At 42.6% G+C, this 9,015-nt stretch overlaps 1 long non-coding RNA gene across 10 annotated transcripts in view; it reads left to right on the top strand.

Moving 5' to 3' along the window:
* Positions 1-34: 34 nt before the first annotated feature.
* LOC111747779 (uncharacterized) overlaps positions 35-9,015 on the top strand; it is a 100,481-nt gene continuing 91,500 nt past the window's right edge. For 5 of the 10 annotated variants that reach the window (XR_002783736.2, XR_010317962.1, XR_010317959.1 and 2 more), the window contains exons 1-2: positions 38-180; positions 2,326-6,516. This is a non-coding gene — a long non-coding RNA (uncharacterized LOC111747779). Of the gene's footprint in view, positions 181-2,325; positions 6,517-9,015 lie in introns of all 10 variants that reach the window. The other 5 variants (XR_010317966.1, XR_010317965.1, XR_010317960.1 and 2 more) reach the window with 5 other exon arrangements.

The following is a 9,015-nucleotide window of genomic DNA, read 5'->3' as shown; positions in this document are numbered from 1 at the left end:
GCCCGGCCAGGCCCCGCCCCTCCGCGCCGCGCGCCAATGCGCCACTCGCGCGGGGGCTGGGGAAGGGGCGGGGCGCCGAGGGGAGCCCGGGCTGAACCACTTGGCGAGGCGGAGGGAGGGCGCGGAGGTAACGCGCCTCTCCTGCGGACATTTACCTATCTTAGGCAGTTATAACAAAGGGTAAGTGGAAATGTGGGTAGACTGGATCGCTGTGCCCACCCGGCCTTGACGTAGGAGGAAAAGCGACTAGGGCTTTACGGCCCTTCTCCCCTGTTCTGTGACATGGCACCTCCCTTTCGACCGTTGGTCTGGTTATCCGGCCCGGAGGTCGCGTGCCCCCGCGGTGACGGCGGGGGTCGGTGGGAATTTTGTTCTCTAGTCCCTTCCTGAGGGTCTTTCCGGCCGCCCGATGCCCTGGTGACAGTGACAGTGGTCCTCATCCATGGGAAAGTGGCCATTTTGGCTGGTTAGTGTACGGTTGTAAGCATGGCCTTATTCATCCCCGCCCTGCTCACTGCCGGCGGCTGGAAATCCTGAGGGGCGCCCGCCCAATTGCTAGTAATTTCTTGGCTAATGCCTCTGCGGTGAAAATGGCCGAAAAGCAGATTCATGAGAGGGCCGCCCTCATTTTACACGATTGCTGCCCTTTCCACAACCCCCAGGGTTGATTTCTGAGAGGGACCCTGACCCTTTTTTAAGTGGAGGCCCCACTCCGACCCTTTTTTAAGTGGAGGCCCCACTCCGGCCCTTTTTTCTCCCTCCGAGAAAAGAGGCCGTTCGCAAGGCCGCCCTTGCACTTGCTGACTTTTTTGTCTCTGGAGGGAAAAAAAAAATCGATGCTTGAAATGTAATTTCAATCTTTTGTTCAGGAGGATGTTGAATGAATAATTTGGGGGAAAAGCCATTGAATGCGATGCTAAGTTACTCTCTTGACAAGGTGAAATGGTCTGTTTCAGGAAGCTTTCACTTTAAAATGTCCACCTGCGTTTGCCCCAGTTTTGCCCATAATAGGGAGAGAAGTAAAAAGAACAAAACAAAACTTGAGCCAGCATGGAGTAGGGAGTCAGGAATTAGTTGCGTGAAGTCCCAGTTTGGAGGGAGCCCACAAGTGGAAAGGACGCCGGTGTGGTGTCGGTTCCTCGCCTACTGAGGCTGTGAGGAGGTGCCCATCTTGTCAGGGTAGGTGCAGTGGTGGCCCCGAGCCCGTGACGAGAGCACCGGCTTTAATGATGTCGGTAGGAAATCGCCCACTTCTTGGATAGGATGCACTTTACACGGGAAAGATGAGTGAGACCCTTTGTAGCAGCCTCCAGCTGCTTATCTCTCAAGGCATTAGGTAGATCCTGAAGAACAATCTTCTGTGTGAGAGGAAAGATAGGAGTTTGCCTGTGGCTTACTGGGAGACAATGGAAGCGCTTAGGTTGTGTTAGGGACTTCGACAGAATTAAAGACAGGGCTCATCTCCAGACTTCACGACCTCATGCATGGTCACTCAGAGCAGGCAGCAAAGAGGTTAAACCACAAACAGACAATATATTTGTTATTTTTTTCTGTTGATTTTTATTTTCCAAACCAACACTTTTACGGAAAAATAACTGTATAAGGGAAACACTCTTGCCTTAGTGGTTTAGAGCTACAGCTGCTAACCAGAAAGGTCGGCATTTCAAATCTGCCATGCACTCCTTGGAAACCCTATGGGGCAGCTCTACTCTGTTCAATAGGGTCATTATGAGTCTAAATCGACTCGATGGCAACAGGTTTGGTTTTGGTTTGGAACTGTATAAGACTTTTATAAGTTTTTGTTTTAGTGTTTTTTTTTTTAATATATATATTTAAAGCAGAATACCAATTTATTAACTTAGAATGAGTAATAAAGTTGCCAGCTGGAACAAAATGCATGTGTAGGCTGGTCAGTGCATTATCTCCCAGCAGAAAAATTTGTATAGGAAGCCAGGATATAATTAGAAGGTTATTTTATTAGTATAGAGTCAGAACAAGGGCATCAGTTAAATTCAATGATTAGCTCATTAAGCCCTGAAGGACATCATGCTTCGTAAAGTAGAGGGTCACTGAGAAAGACCCTCAACAAGATAGATTGACACAGGGTTTAAACATAGCAGCGACTGTGAAGGTGGCACAAGATGGGGCAGTGTTTCGTTTTATTGTACATACAGTCGCTATGAGTTGGAAATGACTCCATGGCACCTGAGAACAGCACCAACAAATCTCTATGCAACTAATTCCATAGTGGGTTTGTCCAGTTAAAGAGATTAGAATCAGCTGTAGGCATATGCTTGCTTACCTACTTCTCTTTCGTGTTCACAGTATGTGTAATGCAGTGGTCAAGAGTAGGGGTTTTGGAGTCATGCCTCTGCCACTTTTTAACTGTATTGAGCCAACAACCTTTCCACACCTCCGGGTCCTCAGTCTTCAAAATTGGAATAATAGTACCATCACAGGATTATTTCAAGAATTAAATTGTGTGCAGCACCTAGCACATCGTAAGTATTAAAAAAAAAAAGTTAACTGTAAGAAAATTAGTTGTATTTTTTGCAAATAACCCTTCAGTGGCTTCCACTTGCTACTAGTATAAAGACTATGCAAAGTCCTTACATAGTCTTAAAGGCCATTGTGTGATTTGGCTGCTACTTCTTTGATTGCAGAGCCCTGGTGGCACAGTGGTTAAGTGCTACCACTGTACAGTTCGAATCCACCAGTCTCTTCTTTGAAACCCTATGGGGCTGTTCTACTCTATCCTATAGTGTTGCTCTGAGTCGGAATTTACTCGGTGGCAACGGGTATGGTTTTCTTTAATCACATCTGTGCCACTCTCCCCCTCTTTCTGTCTTGCACTCTGGATTTCTTTTAGTAACAGGTCAGTTTGTTTAGTATCAAGGCAAATCAGGACACAATATTGATTATGTATTGTTTGCACTTTCCCTTCTTCCTTTCCACAAATATTTATGAGCACCTTTGTGAGGCCAGCTCTGGGATTGCTGCTATGACGGACATGGTTCCTTCCTGTGAGGGGGCGCTCTAAGTAAGAGAAGATACTTAGCTAACACCTTCTTATCCTTCCCATCCCAGCTCAGCTGCCACTTCCTGAACGAAACCTTCATCTGCAGAGATTCTCAAAGGGTCTTCTATTCTCCTTCATGGCACTAAGTACAGTTTGAAACTACAGATTTGGTGATTATTTTATGGACGTTTCTAACCCCCAATTAGGCTTTGCAAGCTTCATGAAGATGAGAAGGTGGTCTCTTTTGCTGGAGCTTTGTTTGCTAGGTGCCTGGCAGAGAACCTAGAACCTAGTGAGGTGCTTAACGTTCAAGGAGAAGGAGAGAGAAGGGAGGGAGGAAGGGACGGAAACAAAAGGAAAGAATGAATATTAAAGATGGAAGAAGGAAGTGGGGGAAATGAGAGACCCTGGCGATTATGCAAAATTAATGAAAAGAGGCCCTACTTTGTTTTAAATCAAAGCATTATACAGAATAACACTGAGAGCCCTTTACTAACAGGGAAGCACATGGCCATTCTGTTCTAAAAAGGAATAGATTTCTGATTTCATAGGTTAGTGCCCTAAGGGTAAGAAAAGCCAGGATAGTTATTGGTTTATTTCATACTTAACATTAATGAGATTTGTTTAATGCAATTTCCCAACCCATAGTACATTTAACAGTAGCAATAGTCCTATGAAAGAAGAAAGTTGGGACTGGATAAATTGGTGTTTGTGAATTAGGCAGCAAATGTAACAACTCTGGTCAAGGAGAGAGTTCCAGTGAGGGTACGTTTGCACTGTGAGAAGCTGTTGATTTGGCCAGAGAAAAAAGGAAGGTGATTCCAGGTATAGCAAAGAGCAGTAATAAAGGTGTGGAGATGTTGCGGAGGAAGCTCTTAGACTGTGAATTTAAGATAGTACTTTCTTTGTGAAGACAGGCCAAGAAGAGAGAAATCTAGGGCAGATGCCTCCAAAATTGTGCCAGTCCTTTGGGCCAAAACTCAGACATCTCAGAAGGCCTTGGAAACAAACCAGCTCTAATGAGATCAGAAACAAGTACTACGTGAATTCCCTTATTTTTAGGCTTCTTGTATTTTGTTTTTATTTTTCTCGCCTGATAATTAGGTAAATCTTTTGACAATCCCAGTAAAGAAGTGAGGGATGGAAGAATGCAAAAGGTACAGGGGAGAAGACATTGAAGGAGACAGTAATAGAATGATAATAGCTAGAGTTTTATTTGTTAGACGCTGTTCTAATATCTTCTACTGAGAACAACTCTTGTGAGATAGATAATGCTGTTTTTCAGGTGAACCAACTGACCAAAAAAAAAAAAAAACAAAACCCATTGCAATCAAGTCAAATCTGACTCTTGGTGACCCTATAGGACAGAGTAGAACTGCCCCTTAGGGTTTCCAAGACTGTAATCTGTAGAAAAGCAGACTGCCACATCTTTCTCCCATGGAGTGGCTGGTGGGTTCAAACTGCCAAGCTGCCTAACCACTGCCCCACCAGGGCTCCTTGAAGCAATTGATACGTAATTTGTCCAGATTGCAATCAAGTCAGTAGTGGAGCTGGGCCTGAGCTGTAAATTCATGCTTCTTGTTACAGGTATGAATAAACACATCAATGAATTCCTCACATTCCTTAAGGTAATTAATAATAGTAGTCTGGTTTGTACCCTTCTGTATGTTTTTCTATGAACACACATAAACAGACCTACATTTCCCTGAACCCTGGAATTTTCTTGTCATAGTTTTCATGGCCACCTCTCCAGGACGCTACTTCAGATATAAATCATTCTTAATGGCTGAAAAATACACTATAGTATGACTGTCATACAGCTCATTCAGCTGTTGCTTTATAGAGATTCAAGTTGTTTCTCATGTTTGCCCTACATGCAGTGCTGAACCTTCGAACACATGGTTTCGTGAACCAATGTTTTCATTTATGTGAAAAAGATTTTCCAAAGTGGAATTGCTGAGACAAGGGATATATGCATACTTTAGTAGTTACAGTCAGGTTACTTTCCAAATGGCTGGCAAAACTCACATTCCTATCAGCAGGGCATGAGAATATCATTTCCTGACTCTCTCACCAGTACTGGGTGTTATCACTCCTTTTAATTTTTGTTAGTATGACATGTGAAAAATGGTAAGACAGTATTTTTATAATCTTGGGAGACCTTTACAAGCAAGATAGAACATCCAGAAGCCACAAAGGAAAAGATTGATAGACTTAGCTACATAAAAATGAAAAATTACTGCAGAAGTAAAATCAAAAGACAAAGAATTTGTAACACATATGACAGACAAATGGCTAGTACAAATTGATAAGAAAATGAAAAAAAGCCCAATGAAAACTAGAAAAAAGTGGGTAATTCTTCAAGGAGGCACTGCACATGGAAAATAAACGTATGAAAAGGTGTTCAACTCCATTGATAGGGAAATGAACTCATCCGTTTGTAAGGTAAGTTTGGGAAAAAAAGGAGAGGGGCTGTGGAAATGGGAGGGAGTAGGAGATAAAATCTGAAAAATAGAATACTTTCGTTCCCCACCCCCATCCCCCTGCCCGCATTAGTGTAGCCTCTGGTGGAGCCTCCATGATTCTGATGATGTTTTCCAAAATTTCTAATGGTACAATTCGTGGGGATGTACAATGTCCAAGTACTAGAATTCAAATCTCTCTCCTACCTAAGTGTGGAACTCTCTGGATTGAGCAAAGCCTACTTGAGGCCAAAGGCTGTAATGGCTCAACGATCAGTGACTCTTGTTAGGATTTATGTTCACCATTCCTGTTGCTGCCTAGTGCAGCCACTTGGCTATTGTCTAAAGCTATGGCTCTATTCACTTGAATCACCAATATCTTTGTTGGAATAAATTGAGATTGTTTCTGTTATCGTGTAGGTATCACACCTGCTGTCTTCACTTATCTGAAGGCTGGTGACATTCTCTAGAGATAACCTATCAGTTGCGGGCCTACCTCTTTAGACCCTCCCCCAGCCCTTCAAGAAGGTACACCCTCACCTCTTGAGACTGGTCTTTGTTTAGATTTGCCCTGAACCCAGAGCTGAACCGCTGGATGATTCCTGACATGGTCCTATGAGTGCACTCACTTGCTTTTGCTCCCATCTCCAGCTTCGCTTGCTTGGTACCTGGGCCTCTCTGACCTACCTTTTCATCTCTGATTCTTTTTCTCCTTTCTTTTGACTCAGTGCATTTGGACCCACCTCCTGCTGACTCATTTCTGGCTTGGCCTCAGGATCCTTCCACTGAAAACTCCTCCACAGGTAGCCAAAGACCCAGCCCCATACCCCTGGGTAACTGTGGCTGTTGGGGTAGTATCAGGAAGGAATTCCTGTATTTTTTTTTTTTTTTGCCTTGCCCAACTCTGCTGTGTGGGACGACACAGCTGCCCTGAGGACAGAGAATGTTGATTTGGTGGGGCAGCTGGGAGCATCTGGCCCTCCCTTCAGTGGTGATGCCTTCAGAATTCATGGAGACCTTACATTCTTGCCAGAGGTTTGTTTTTTTTTTTTTTCTTTGCCATACTATGATATCTTTGTAGTCCTCTAGGCTGCCCAACTTTCCAGGATGCCTGAGTAGTCGGTGTTACAATACTATTTAACTAAAAAAGACAATCCGTGAAGGAGAAATGTAAAGAAATTTTGGTTTATCTGCATTCTGATTAAAGGCCTGGGAAAGGAATAGAGTACAAATGAGACCGTGATCAAGGTCCACTGAGGTTGAGATCCTCCTGGTGCTGGTTAGCAGAGTTCTAGCCTTTGTCTCCAGACTTCACCTGGAGTGAGTAAATATTTTTGTTTTGTTTTAATTACTTGTGTTTTTTTATTTTATTGCACTTTAAGTGAAAGTTTACAAATCAAATCAGTCTCTCATACAAAAATTTATAAACACCTTGCTAAAAAAAAAACACCTTGCTATATACTCTTAATTGCTCTTCCCCTGACAAGACAGCACACACCTTCCCTCTGTTCTCTTCTCATGTCCATGCGGCCAGCTTCTGACCCCCTCTGCCCTCTCATCTCCCCTCAAGACAGGAGATGCCCACATAGTCTCATGTGTCTACTTCATCCAAGAAGCTCATTCGTCACCAGTATCATTTTCTATCCCGTTGTCCAGTCCAATTCCTGTCTGAAGAGTTGGTTTTGGGAATGGTTAACAGAAGGTCTGGGGACCATGACCACCAGGGTCCTTCTAGTCCCAGTCAGACCATTATGTCTGGTCTTTTTACGAGAATTTGGGGTCTGCATCCCACTGTTCTCCTGCACCCTCAGGGGTTGTCTGCTGTGTTCCCTGTCAGGGCAGTCATTGGTTGTAGCCAGGCACCATCTAGTTCTTCTGGTCTCGGGCTGATGTAGTTTCTGGTTTATGTGGTCCTTTCTGTCTCTTGGGCTCATAATTACCTTGTGTCTTTGGTGTTCTTCATTCTCCTTTGGTCCAGGTGGGTCGAGACCAATTGATGCATCTTAGATGGCCGCTTGCTAGTGTTTAAGACCCCAGACGCCACTCTCCAAAGTGGGATGCAGAATGTTTTCTTGATAGATTATATTATGGCAATTGACTAAGATGTCCCAAGACCAAGCATTCAGTTTATTCAGGAAGCTTCTTTGCTTTTGGTTTAGTCCAGTTGTGCTGACCTCTCCTGTATTGTGTGTTGTTTTCCCTTCACCTAAAGTAGTTCTGATCTACTATCTAATTAGTGAATACCCCCTCCTTCCCTCCCTCCCGCCCGCCTCTTGTAACCATCAAAGAATATATTCTTCTCTGTTTAAACTATTTCTTGAGTTCTTATAATAGTGGTCTTATACAATATTTGTCCTTTTGCAACTGACTAATTTCACTCAGCCTAATGCCTTCCAGATTCCTCCATGTTATGAAATGTTTCACAGATTCCTCACAGTTCTTTATCAATGCGTAGTATTCCATTGTGTGAATATACCGTAATTTATCCATTCATCCATTGATGGGCACCTTGGTTGCTTCCATCTTTTTGCTATTGTAAACAGTGCTGCAATGAACATGGGTGTGGATATATCCGTTCATGTCAAGGTTCTTATTTCTCCAGGATATATTCTAAGGAGTGGGATTGCTGAATCATATGGTAGTTCTAGTTCTAGCTTTTTAAGGAAGCACCAAATCGATTTCCAAAGTGGTTGTACAATTTTACATTCCCACCAGCAGTGTATAAATGTTCTAGCCTCTCCACAACTTCTCCAACATCTGTTATTCTGTGTTTTTTTAATTAATGCCACCTTGTTGGAGTGAGGTGGAATCTCATTGTAGTTTTGATTTGTATTTCTCTAATGGCTAATGATTGTGAACATTTCTTCATGTATCTGTTAGCTACCTGAATGTCTTCTTTAGTGAAGTGTCTCTTCATACCTTTTGACCATTTTTTAATTGGGTTACTTGTCTTTTTGTAGTTGAGTTTTTGCAGTTTCATGTAGATTTTAGAGATCAGGCGCTGATCAGAAATGTCATAGCTAAAAATTTTTCCCAGTCTGTAGGTAATCTTTTTACTGTTTTGGTGAAGTCTTTGGATGAACATAGGTGTTTGATTTTTAGGAGCTCCCAGTTATTTAGTTTCTCTTCTGCATTCTTAGTTATGTTTTGTATACTGTTTATGCCATGTGTTAGAGCTCCTAACATTGTCCCCATTTTTTCTTCCATAATCAGAGGGGAAGATTGTAAGTGTAAAAGCCTACATTAAAAAAGAAGATCTCAATTCAACAACCTAAATTTACACCTTGAGGAATTATAAAAAGAACAAACAACCCAGAGTTACCAGAGGAAGGAAACAATAAAAATTAGAACAGAAACAAAGAATAGAAAAACAATAGAACAAATGACACCAAAAGCTGGTTCTTTGAACAGATCAGTAAAATCAATATACTTTTAGCTAGACCGACAAGGAAAAAAAGAAGACTCAAATAACTAAAATCAGAAATGAAAGTGGGATAGTATACAAACCGTAACTAACAATGCACAAACACCAGA

The sequence above is a fragment of the Loxodonta africana genome, chromosome 15, assembly GCF_030014295.1.
Source record: "Loxodonta africana isolate mLoxAfr1 chromosome 15, mLoxAfr1.hap2, whole genome shotgun sequence".
Classification (NCBI taxonomy): Eukaryota; Metazoa; Chordata; class Mammalia; order Proboscidea; family Elephantidae; genus Loxodonta; species Loxodonta africana.
This window is presented reverse-complemented; position numbering and strand designations above follow the sequence as displayed.